At 51.3% G+C, this 13071-nt stretch overlaps 1 protein-coding gene across 2 annotated transcripts in view; it reads right to left on the minus strand.

Annotated features, from left to right (window-relative positions):
• Nucleotides 1-6641, minus strand: part of ATOSB (atos homolog B) — a 42280-nt gene extending 35639 nt beyond the window's left edge. The window contains exons 1-4 of one of the 2 annotated variants that reach the window (XM_063128725.1): nt 6544-6641; nt 5855-5930; nt 2284-2386; nt 323-396 (exon numbers count right to left, since the gene is read on the minus strand). The gene's annotated coding sequence lies outside the window, so the exon portion shown is untranslated. Of the gene's footprint in view, nt 1-322; nt 397-2197; nt 2217-2283; nt 2387-5854; nt 5931-6543 lie in introns of those variants that run through there. The other variant, XM_063128726.1, reaches the window with a different exon arrangement.
• Nucleotides 6642-13071: the final 6430 nt, after the last annotated feature.

Consider the following 13071-nt stretch of genomic DNA (forward strand, 5'->3'; position numbering starts at 1 on the left):
GCAGAGGGCACGCCGTGAGCTGTGTGGCTTTAGGACTTTCAAGGGCCCAGTCCTCGCCTCCTGCTGCCCCAGGGCCAAATTCTGCAAAGCTTCCAAAGGCTGCTTTCAGAACAAAGCCCACTGGAAAACCATAGGCAAAGATCATCACATCTCTCAAATGACAATGTCTTCATTTGTGTCTCATGGCAAGCCCAGAGCCGGTCTTTTCTGCACCAGACAGGTCCAAACCAGGACACAGGAGGCTCCCAGGCCTGCATCTGTGACCTGCGTTTGCTCTTCTCCAACCCATTCTCCAGCCCTCGCACCCACCTCTCCCCCTCACCTGCAGGAGAACTTCTCATCAGACGCTCTGTACCATTTCTCCACCAAGAACAGCTTCAGAGGCTGAACAATAGTCTGGGGGGGGGGCAAGAAAAAGGGGTCACAAATGCAATGTGGAGGAGCAGCATTTCTCAGACCTTCTGAAACCCCCCTTCCAAACACCTTTAACCTTCTGCCTCCCCACCCCACAGCCCCAAACCCAACAGCAGCAGCCTGTTCCACAGGAGGATGTGGCCAGCTGTGTCCACCCTGTGGAGACGTTTGAGGGGTTGTGGACTGGCACTAAGCCAACATGGGGTGAGGGAAGGGCCTCAGCAGGGCACCTCTCCCTCAAGCATGCCCAGGGAACCACCCTTAGAGCAAAGCAGCTCTCCCTGAGCAAATGCCGCCCCAGATCACCTTGGAATGGGGGGGGAGTGCTCTGGAGAGCCACAGATGGGGGCTGGAAGCTCTCTTGCGGCAGCAAAGTGTGTAAAAAGGACTTGGAACCCACAGAGGCCGACGCAGACAAAGGACCACCCGGGCTCGGCCTGGCCTGCTCAAGGGGCAGGAAGAGCCGGGAGACATTGAGGAGTGAAGCCAGAGAGCACCGTGCAGCGGACCCAGAGCGATCCCGGCTGCCACAAGGGCCGCTGAGCGCCTTCAGCACTAGGTGGCTGCCACACTTCTGCCCTGCTTGGGAGCTTCCAGGGTGTGTGTGGGTGGTTCCAGACCCAGCGCCGGATGAGACGGACGCCAGCGGCCTATTCCAGGCAGGCAGTTCCTGCGGGCCTCTCTTGCCTTGCTCTTGGCCACGCTGGGGGCAACACCCACTGCCAGGCTTACCCTGGTGGCTAGCAGAGGAAGACGTGAGGTGGGCGCTCTCCCTGCCCTCAGGGCCACTACTCGGGGCCTCGGCATTCTCACTACCTGGCAGGGGACCCTTTGAGGGCACCCCGAGGCCTCCTTGGCCTGCCACACGCTGCAGGCAAAGGCTGAGGCGTGTTCCACCCCCACCCCCACCCCCACCCCCCCCACGCGCACTCTCCAAGGCCTGAAGAGACACCAACCATTCCTTCTAGACGGTCTCTTTTGGCTGGGAATCCCATGCAGGTGAGCAGCAGGCTGAACGGGCATCGCCCCGTGCCCAGCCTCCCAGGGCCTCTGCCGCAGCGACTGCAACGCCAAGCTCTTTGGAGCAAGAGCGGCCCCACCCAAGGCAGGCGTGCCCTGGCAGGAGCGGCTCTTGGAACTCAAGGCAGCCTGACCTGGAAACAGAGGGCGGCCACCTCAGAGCAGGACCAGAGCCTCAGCAGGAGGCTCCGTCGCCCCCCTGCCTGCTCCTCCCCACACAACCCTGAGGGCAGGAAGCAAAGGAGAGTGGAATCCCTTACACAAGCGAGATCAGAGCAGGGCCCTGACTCAATTGCCCCAGCTGGAATTTGGCCCAGATTCCAAAGCTGACTCTCCAAAACAAGAGGGATGGGACCTTCACGGGCTGCTTGCAATTCAGGCCAGTCCTGGGCCCAGCTCTGAAGGGAGGCGCTAGCCTTCTTGGGAGCCCAACACAGGGGCCAGCCGGCCCACTCTCACCTGGCCAAGCGTGGTCACCCTGCAGCAACAGGCGCAGCTGGCAGGCAATACAGAATCCAGCTGGTTCCATGCACCCCACCCCACCGAAACGTTTGGGTTTGAAAGAAAGGAGGTGAAAAAACAGCCCAAGTATTCCTAGTGGGGAGAGAATACACTCAGCGCTTAGAGCGCTAGATGGGTTCCGGCTGGGACGTCAGCATTGGGCACGGTGCAATTCCTACCACTGCCCTGTTCCCGCTGTGGTCCTTTACATTACGGGACACACCAAAATTCTACCAAAATCAAAACGTGTTTCCAAATTTACTAGAATGTGGAAGTAACTCGAATAAGGCAGGCAGGCACAGCACCGCCGTCACACAGCAGGCCCCGTTCACGAAGCCATCCACGCACCCCGTCCGAGCATCCAAGACCCGCCAAAGGTCTTCTTGGCAGCCGCTCAGCATTTGGGAACGCCCTCCGCTAGCGCCTCATCAGCACTCCAGCCTGAACAGCCCTGGGGAAGAATTTGGAGGTTGGTTTTAAGTACAAACATCAAGCACAAACGTTTATTTTAGTTTTGCCATTTTAAATCCCCATTTTGCTGCCCATCTGGAACCTTTGGAACACGGTAGGATACGGCAAGCCCTGGTTATCCTTCTGTGGATTCCTGCATTGAGCAGGGGGTTGGACTCGATGGCCTTGCAGGCCCCTTCCAACTCTGCTATTCTATGATTCTTTTTTGTTCTGACGGCGGAGTTTGACACGCTAAGGTCAAGGGCCAAAGCCCCAGAGCCTCTGAGCGCAACCCTTGAAGAAGCAGAGCAGGCCACCAGAGAGCTCTCCAGCCCAGAGGTGCAGCATTGGCCCAGGGACGCAGGTGGAGGACGGGTGGGCTGCAGCAGCAGCAAAGGGAGGATGCAGCTGAACGGGAAAGAAGGGAGAGAACCTTCTGCACGGTGTCTCCACGCTCGGGATGCCATGAAGACATTCTCAATTCGCAAGGCACAGGAAGCCAAGGAGAAGACAGAGGCAGGCTTACGCCGGAGTCAAACAGAGACTTACCTGCCCTTCAAGAAGAACTGAAGGGCAGCAGCCAAACAGACGTGAGGGAAGTCAGGGGGCAAAGTTGGAAGTCCTGGACGAGCAGGGCTAAGACAGTCTGCTGCCGTCATGTAGGGAGAACCAGGGAAGCTGTGCGTGTGCTCAGGGTGGCCATGGAACGACCAGGAAGCCCCATCTTGGATCCCGGGGATCCTTTCCATGCCGGTACTGCTGGGCCGGACATCGCCAGGGAAGGGCTCAAAATCTGGACACCCGGAGCTCTCTTCCCACACAAACACCAGCCAGGATCTGCCACAGGCAAAGCGCCAAGAGCACTTCGCTCCTTCCGGCCCCATCGATGACTCAAATATGGTGGGGCACAGACTCATTCTGCACAGCCTCGTTTCCCATCCCTGCCCCTCCATCCACCTCCTCTGCTTGCTGCGGCCCTCCAGCCGTGGGGAGACAGACCGGCCTCCCCATTTGTCACAACGTGCCCCTCGCTTTCTCCTTCACTGCCACTTCCCCAACCAACCACCAGCTACTCATTGCCACAACCTGCCTGGGCAGTCTAAAGTCACGTGCCCAGATACGGAGAGGGGCCCTTGTCATCAATTTGCCCAGCACCGCACTGACCTCACTGCTAAAAATGAGGAAGTTGTCATAGCAGTGCGGTGAGACAGAGGTGCGGAAAGCCAGGGTGTGCCAGGCAAGGGCCTGAGAGCAGAGCAGAAGTTGTTCTGCTTAAGGAAGGAAGCACAGAATGAGGACACCTCAGCTTCGTCACAGACATACCGGGAACTGGCCACTGCAAGAATGGGGGAGGGAAGCAGAAGGCCAGTCTCATGAACAGCAGGGAGGGGGGGTTGTGCCAGAACGAACGTGGGGCCATCCTCAGGGACACCTGACACCTCCTGCCGAGGATTCAGCAAGTTTGGGATAAGGGATATGGAAGAAATCTGGGAACAGGCAAATCAAAAGAAACGCCTTTTCGCTCTGATTCTCTTGCAGAGAGCTTTTGGGGGCAACAACAGCTATGCTGACTCTATGATTCTTGCTACTTTTTAGCACTCTTCAAGTGCTTGAAAGGTTGTCACACAGAGGAGGGCCAGGATCTCTTCTCGATCCTCCCAGAGTGCAGGACACGGCATAACGGGCTCAAGTGACAGGAAGTCAGATTCTGGGTGGACATCAGGAAAAACTTCCTGACTGTTAGAGCAGTACGACAATGGAATCAGTTTCCTAAGGAGGTTGTGGGCTCTCCCACCCTAGAGGCCTTCAAGAGGCAGCTGGACAACCACCTGTCAGGGATGCTTCAGGGTGGATTCCTGCCTTGAGCAGGGGGTTGGACTCGATGGCCTTGTAGGCCCCTTCGAACTCTGCCGTTCTATGATTCTATGATTCTTTTTGTTTTTATTAGTTTTATCGGTTTGTGTATTTTTATAATGTTGAGTGCTACTTTAGACACATTTTGGGTTGGAAACAACAGAGTGCCTCTGTTCAGACAACACACTAAACTATGATGGTTAAGTGTTTTGAGCTAAACATTATGGCTCAGCGTGTCATGGGAGCTTAGGCCCTTTTCAGAAGACTCCTTAAACCATGGCTGTAACCATAGTAAATAAGGCAAAAAGCCTTGTTCACCATGGTTAAAGCCATGGTTTAAGGTGTCTTCTGAACAGGGCCACAGTCTGTCATGTGAACAATTGTACACCATGTACTGTCATGTGAACAATTGTACACATTTATATAGCACCATGTACATTGATGGTGCTATATAAATAATAATAATAATAATAATAATAATTCCTAACCCCGGTGGCTACGTAACCACAGTTTAAATATGCTCACTAACCATTTGCTGCAAAAGGATTAGTGGCTTAACTATGGCTCAGTGTGTTGTCTGAACAGGCCCAGTATCCATTTTAAAACAAATAAACAAACAACACTGAGCGATCTCACACTCATATACATACACACACACACACACACACAGGGCAACTCAACACACACGACTCAATGGCCTAAATGGCCCCTTCTATGATCCTCTGGATCGGTCTCTATTTTCATCTCCTGCGAGAGAAGCAACATGAACTCTCTGCCTCCCCTTCACCAAAGGAGCCACCCAGCTTCAGGAAATGCAAGTTGACCCATCTGCTGAAGAGAACCTAGCACATGGGCAGGGCAATCCTATGTGTGTATATTCAGAAGTATACATAGGATTGCAGCCCAAAAGCAAGTTGCAGGAAGCCAGATTCTGGCTGGACATCAGGAAAAACTTCCTGACTGTTAGAGCAGTACGACAATGGAACCGATGACCTAGGGAGGTTGTGGGCTCTCCCACACTAGAGGCCTTCAAGAGGCAGCTGGACAAGCATCTGTCGGGGTTCTTTAGGGTGGATTCCTGCATTGAGCAGGGGGTTGGACTCGATGGCCCTGTAGGTCCCCTCCAACTCTGTTATTCTATGATTCTAAATGGAAGTCCTAAAACACAGACACATCAAGACAGACCATGTATGTACCAGTATGAAATCTGTAAATCTGGGCCTTTTTTAAAAACAAAACAAAACACCATTAATTAAATTAAATTTTTGGTTCATATAGTTACACTGAAAGCATTCAAGCACTATTTGAGGGGGCAAAATGTGCCATTTTCTCTAGGTACGTTCACAAAGAAATGGATTCCAAGCATTTTAATTTTAGGAATGAGAAAACCTGGAGTGATCCCAAAAGAGAATGGGGGGGCACAGACCCAGCAAAGAGATCAACAGCGTTGCTTCCCATCCTTCACAGAACCAGCAAACCCGAAGCGGAGGCCTCAGCACTCCACCACCAATGGGAACAGTTTCCTCTGCAGCAGCTGTGGGGAGGGAGAGTATGCAGCCCTTTTAGCAAAGGCTGCGAAGAGCTCAGCTCCTTTCAAGTCAGATCCAGTTCTTACCTGCAGGCCTCTGTGTGTGTGTGTGTGTGTGCGCGTGTGCGCGTGCGCTGGGCAACCGGGAGAGCTGCACATCTTGCTGGAAAGGAACAAAGCAGGAGGGGGAGGAGAGAGATAGAGAGAGGATAAGAGCACACACACACACAGCCCACCTTGGTCTACAGAACAGATCCCACCCACCCCCTTTTTTTTACAGGCTCAGGTCAACCCAGGTCCCCACCAGATCCTCCCTACAATTCTCCCACCCCCACCCCATTAGAAAACAGACCCCCCCCCCGAGATAAGCCAGGGAAGACGCCAATCCGAGGATCCCCTGAAAGGCAGGTTATTATACGCCTGGCAATTGGAGGAATAAACAAGGGGGGGCTTCCCCCACCCCATCCCACCCCACCCCGCGCTCCTTCCCTTCCTGGGGCTCACCCCATAGCTGCAGCCTCCCAACCCAATTCCCTCTTAGAGTCATAGAATAGCAGAGTTGGAAGGGGCCCATAAGGCCATCGAGTCCAACCCCCTGCTCAGTGCAGGAATCCACCCTAAAGCGTCCCCACACCCACTCCCCCCCCCATTGTCTTTAGGAGCAAGGGGGTCAGTCCACGCCCCCTCCCCACTCCGCCAGGCCCATTGCCGACCCCCCCCCCCCAATATTTGGGGTTCCCTTTGATATTGCCCCCACCCCAAGCTGGGCTATTTACCCCGAGCCTCCCCTGCAGCGCCCCCGGGGCAATCCGCCCAGGTGCAGGGGGGTCCCGTGGCAGCGCCTGCGCCTGCGCCTCCCCCCCCCTTCCTTCCTTCCTTCCTTCCTTCCTTCCTTCCTTCCTTCCTTCTTTCTCTTCTCTTTCTTCGCTTTTTCTGTTCCTTTTTTTCCTTCTCTCCCAGCAGCAGCTTCCGGGACTGGAGCGACGCCCCGCCCATCGCCTGATCCGATTGGTTCCCCGGGCAAGCCCCGGAGCCCCCGACGACCAATGGGAGGGCGCGGATGCTGCGACGACGGGCCCGCCTCCTCCACGTGCAAGTCTGTGATGACAGCAACGTGGGAGGGAGAGTGGGCGGGGGCGGGCGGAGGAGAGGCCTTCTGATTGGGTGAAGGGGCGACGGGAGGCGGGGCGAAGGCGGCGACGACGGAGGAAGGCCAAGCCCTTTGTCGTGCCTTGACCTTTCACCTCTTGCCCTGAGAGACGCGGAGGCGCCTAAGCCCAGCCTCCTGCTCCCGGCGGCGGACAGCCAACGCAGGCAGGGAAGGAGGATGCGGCTCCACGTGGGCACCGCCGCCTCGGCCTCTAAACCCGCCTTCCCCAACCTGGCGCCCCCCAGATGTGTCGGACACACACACACACACCCGAGCAGCAGCCCTGAAGCCGGATCAGACCTGGGGCGCCCAGCAGGCCCTGAGTACCGCAGCCGCCCCCCTGACACTAGAGCAGAACGACAATGGAACCAGTTGCCTCGGGAGGCTGTGGGCTCTTCTCCCACACTGGAGGCCTTCGAGAGGCAGCTGGACAACCACCTGAAAGGGATGCTTTAGGGTGGATTCCTGCATTGAGCAGGGGGTTGGACTAGATGGCCTTGTGGGTCCCTTCCAACTCTGCTATTCTATGGTTCTATGACAATTGGCTGTGCCTTCTGACCACATATATAGGCTTGGATCCAGTATCTTCATTCTGCCAGTGGAAGGATACTGCTTGCGGAATGGAATTTCCACATCCTTTTCTCCCCAGAAACTAATTGGTAGCCAGTGAAGGGATTTTAAGACTGGTGTGATGTGGTCACCCCTAGGTGTACCAGTGACCAGCCTGGCTGCCCTATTTTGAACTACCCTATTTCTTTGATTCTAAGACGCACATTTTTCCCCATATAAACATCTCTAAAAATGGGGTGCGTCTTAGAATCGCGGGTGTGTCTTAGGGTTTTTTTTTCCTGTTGGTGGTACTGAAATTAGTGTGCATCTTACAATCGATGGCGTCTTACAATCGAAGAAATACGGTAGTTGAAGTTTCCGGACTAGGCACAAAGGTAGCCCTATGTACAGCACATTGCAGAAGTTGAGCCTCGAAGTTACCAGCGTGTGCACGACCGTCTTTGGGTCTTCTGACTCTAGGAAGGGGCACAGCTGGCGTATCAGCCGAAGCTGATAATAAGCAAGGAATCCAAGGCCCGTTCCTCCTCTCAACACGGCTTCCGCAAAAGCAAGTCCTGTCTCACTAATCTAATAGAATTCTTTGAGCGTGTCAACAAACATGTAGACGGGGGTGATCCGGTGGACATCGTTTTTTTGGACTTCCAAAAGGCTTTTGATAAAGTCCCCCACCAAAGACTCCTGAACAAATTTAGCAGTCATGGAATAAGAGGAGAGGTCCTCTTATGGATCAGCAACTGGTTGAAGAACAGAAAGCAGAGAGTGGGAATAAATGGTACATTGATGGTGCTATATAAATAAATAAATAATAATAATAATAATTCTCCTGACGGAGGGAAGTCAATAGTGGGGTCCCAAAAGGCTTTCCTCCGGTACATGAACAGTAAAAAAAGAGGAAAGAAATGGTGGTTCAACTGCTTAATGAGGATGACAAATTGATAACAAACAACAAAGCAAAGGCCGAAGTGCTCAATTCCTAATTTGGCTCATTCTTCTCCAAAAAAAAAAAACAGGTCTATGACCGTCCTGGCAAAGACTGAGGGGACACTTGACTGCACTCTTCAAGTATTCGAAGGGTTGTCACACAGAGGAGGGCCAGGATCTCATCTTGATCATCCCAGAATATAGGACACAGAATAATGGGCTCAAGTTACCGGAAGCCAGAATCCGGCTGGACATCAGGAAAAAACTTCCTGACTGTTAGAGCAGTACGACAGTGGAATCAGTTACCTAGGGAGGTGGTGGGCTCTCCCACACTCGAGGCCTTCAAGAGGCAGCTGGACAACCCTCTGTCAGGGATGCTTTAGGGTGGATTCCTGCACTGAGCAGGGGGTTGGACTCGATGGCCTTATGGGCCCCTTCCAACTCTGCTATTCTATGATTCCCAGAAGCCAGCGTCAGGGCGTGTCGGGCCGGGACAGAGGCGATCTGGGGTCGGAGTTCTCTTCAGCTGCTCACTGGGCAGCTCTGTGGCAGGCGCGGCTGCTCAGCCTGAACCACCTTTCAGGGCTGCTGGGAGGAGGAAACGGGCTGTTTATGCCCCCCTGGAGCTCCAGGGAGGGAGGGAAGGAGGGCCAAAGGACAGTGCCGTCAACGACACCGCCCGACCCTCCTCCATCCCCTCACAGCCACGAATAATACTCAGAGAGAAAGATGGGATCTGCGCCTGAAGCCTGCTCAGATACGTCTTCGGCATACGTGACCCCTGCAAGGCGTCTTACACAGCTTGCTGCCCCAATATAATTATCCACACAACAACCCTACCAGGCGGGTCAGGCCAGACTGAGAAACTGACACGTCGCTGCAGGACTTCGTAACAGACTGGGATGCGCAGACCCAGCCCTCCAGTTCTGCTGGGAGGTCAAAGGCAGCGCTCAGCACCAGCAGCATTTCTGGGCTGAGCATCAAGCAGTGGAAGGCAACCGGTTCAATCCCACCCATGTTTGTTTACAAGTGACTGTGTATTTATTTGGCACATGGATTTATTTTAAAACGTTTCTAGTCCATCTTCCTGCTTCACAAAACCTCATTCTAGCCAGCAAACAGCAAATAAAAATCAGATAAAACATGACAATGACAAGCTATTCCCAACTGCGTGTACATAGGACTGCAGCCATGCTTTTAAAAATACTGTGTTGCATACATCTTTTAATTGATCTTCAGAACAGCGTTCTTCAGAGGCTTTGAAGAAATATATTTTGCTGTACAAACACTGCAGAAAAGCCAGGCCTGCTGGATACTTGACAGCAAGTTAAAAACACAGGATCCAGGCCAGGGAAAAGGTGGCGATCCCGTAGGCCATACTCCCCCAGGTGACTCAGCCACTGCTCCCACGGCCACAAGCTTTCCCTTGTAGCTGGCCCCCAGCGGCCTGCTGGGCTTTCTTTGGAGCTCCTGTTTGGCAAGAATAAAAATAAATAAAATAAGACTGTCATGGTTTGGTAGGATAGCATTAATTAAAATGAAGATATTACCTAAAATTAATTTTCTATTTAGAATGTTGCCAATTAGAATATCGGATACAGAGTTAAAGAAGTGGCAAATAATGTTGAATAATTTCTGCAATGGAGATAAAAAGGCTAGGGTAAACAAGAGAGTTTGGTATAAACAACAGAAGACAGGAGGACTAGGTCTCCCAAATCTAAAAGGATATTATATAGCTAATCAAATAAGATATGTGGTGGAGGGTATTCTGGGAGTAGGTGAAAGGACTTGGTTGTGTTAGCAAATGTAACTCCATTTTAGAAAAATCTTGCTGTGTGACTTGGGAATGAACTCTGTTTCACCCAAACCCCCTGTGCTATGTAAGTTGTTTTTCAGAATCAGCACTTAAGGAATCGGTTTGAACCAAACCCGGATGCCTGCTGACATTTAGTCAGAACCAGCACAATGTACACATTTTTAGAACAATGGCAGGAAAGAGGCATATGTAATGTTAACTGTATAAATAATTGTAATTTCTTGTACTCAGTGTCCGAATGGCATTTAAGCTTTTCGCACCCAGAGCTGCAGCCTGAAAGCCTAAAATAAATCTATTGCATCCTCCAAACTTGATCTGTGCCTTTCTATGGGATCCGCTCTTAGGAAGAAAGAACCAGATATTTGTCTAACAATTGGTGACCCGACTCGGATGTCTTCTAAGTTGGATCGCTGTCGGCCCTTCTGTCGAAGTGTGGGGCAACTAGGGTGTGGCCACAGGACTGAATTCAGTCTTCCCTCTTTGCCTCAGGACCACAGACTGACCGATGCCGATGTCCAATTAGGCAAGGATCTGAAAGTCTGACAAATTTAGACACAGACTGGAGGCTTTGGAAAGGCGTCTTAAGTTGGCAATTAGACGTAATTGCATATTGGTTCGCAATTAGAAATAGTTGCATTGTATTGTTTGGCAGTTAGACGTGACTGCAATATTATCTTTGGAGTTCCCGGGAACAGGGGTAAGTGTAATTCTTTTCTTCAAATTGGAAGTTCAGACTTGTCTGAATTTCACTTGGGAAGACATGGGAGTTAAAGTCCCAGTCTGTAGAAGAAAGTTCCTTAACCCCACTTGGTTATATGTTGGGAAATTTCTCTGTCCTTTGTGGTGTTGTGCTAAAAATGTTTGTTGTGTTAAAAATGTTTGTTGCGTTAAAAATGTCTGTTGTGTTAAAATGTCTAAAGATGAATTGAATAAGTTTTGTGATTGTGAATGGCCAATTTTTGGCACTGGATAGAGACCAGGGGGGTCTTTTAATGACGTCACAGCCTGTCCCCTCTTGGCTTTTAAAAATGTAAAATGCAAAGGTGTAATATTATGTTAATACAGAAACGGTTTAAGGAGTTAAAGTCCCATGTTTTACCCCAGAGTGAAACCTTTGCACCCCCCCTTCTCAAGGAGGCAAAGATGATCCCTTTGATCATCCCCCTTTGAAACCTACCCCCAAGAATAAGGTTCGCGCTCCCAGCAGGGCATCGCCTGCAGTCAATAGGATTAAGACAAAAGAAGTTAAAGCCCCCCCTTCCTCTGACTCTGATCAAGAGGAGGGAGCGTTTGCCCCGTCATGAGTAATGCCGCTCCGCTTGCGAACATATTTGCTTACTCTCTCTTCTTCACGTCAAATCTGCACAATTGGAAAAAGCAGAACCCCTCATTTAGCGAAGACCCAGAGAAGTTGGCAAGTCTGTTCGAATTTATAGGAGTTGGCGGGGGGGGGGGGGGCTCAGCGGATGCCGCTGATTCAGCTCATGCCTCAGGCAAGATCCCAGCAGGGGAACTGGCCAGGCAGAGAGAGCACCGCCTATTACAATTGTATAGTAGCCGGTTTAAGATAGATTGTTTCGTAAACCAGTGACCTGTCTAAAGTTTTTGAAATCAAACAAGAGAAAAACTGAGAGCCCTTCCGCTTTTTTTTTTTTTTGAATGGCTGACAAATACTTTTAAAATGTATTCTGGCATAGAATCATAGAATAACAGAGTTGGAAGGGGCCTACAAGGCCATCTAGTCCAACCACCTGCTCAATGCAGGAATCCATGGATCCCTTGGCATGGGTCCCTTGGATGATGCCAACCAAAGGGTAATAGTGAATCAGTTTAGATACAACACAGATATATATATATATATATATATATATATATATATATATTATGCAGAAGATAGATGGAGTGTATGGGAAAGGAATTGGAGAACTTTTAGAGATTGCCCCTTGATAAGAGTTAATGTGCGTTTTGAACAAGGACAATGAAAACAAGAATGCCCTATTTTAAAGGCAAAATTGGAACATGAAAGTCCCCGAGGAGGGTCTGGACCAACACCAGTTCTTTATGAATCCCAATGAAGGGGATCCGGGTCGGGCTCCCCCATTCTTCAAACTGATTCAGCCAGCACCGACCCAGTGGTTAAGATTAAAGTGGGGGATAAGACCTTTACGCGCCCTCTACTGACCAAAGTTGGAAACACTCACTTGAAACATGCAGGACATCTGGGCTGAAAATGGGAAGAGAGATGAATAAAGCGTTTTCAAGACCTTAAACCAGCATTACAGGTGCCACCCGCCTTAGCCTTACCCGATTACCGGAAGCCATATCATATCGCCTGTACGTGCACGAAAAGAAAGGAGTGGCCTCAGGATTGCTGTGCCAGAAGCTGGGACCTTCATGGAGACCGGTAGGCTATTATTCTAAAGTCTTAGATCCTGTAGCTAAAGGTTGGCCTGCATGCTTGAGAGCTGTCGCTGCCACCGCCCTCCTCGTCCAGGATGTGGACAAGCTGACCATGGGAGGAGAGATGGAAGTCCTTGTGCCACATGGAGTGCCCCAGATCCTAGGATCAGGAGGAGGAGATAAGTATCTCAACCCTGCACGGCAGTCAAGGTATGAAATTGGATTATTGTTAACTGAACGATTGACTTTCAAGGCCATTGCCTCTTTAAATCCTGCAACATTGCTACCTGAAGGAACCTCAGAGGAGGGCCCCGAGCATGACTGTTTAGAGACTTTAAGTCTAGAATCCAAACCTGGACCTGATTTAAATGATATTCCCCTTGAGCACCCTGATGTGACTTATTTTGTTGACGGCTCTAGTTTTGTAACTGGAGGGAAAAGACACAC

Source organism: Elgaria multicarinata, chromosome 6 (genome assembly GCF_023053635.1).
Source record: "Elgaria multicarinata webbii isolate HBS135686 ecotype San Diego chromosome 6, rElgMul1.1.pri, whole genome shotgun sequence".
Taxonomy (NCBI): Eukaryota; Metazoa; Chordata; class Lepidosauria; order Squamata; family Anguidae; genus Elgaria; species Elgaria multicarinata.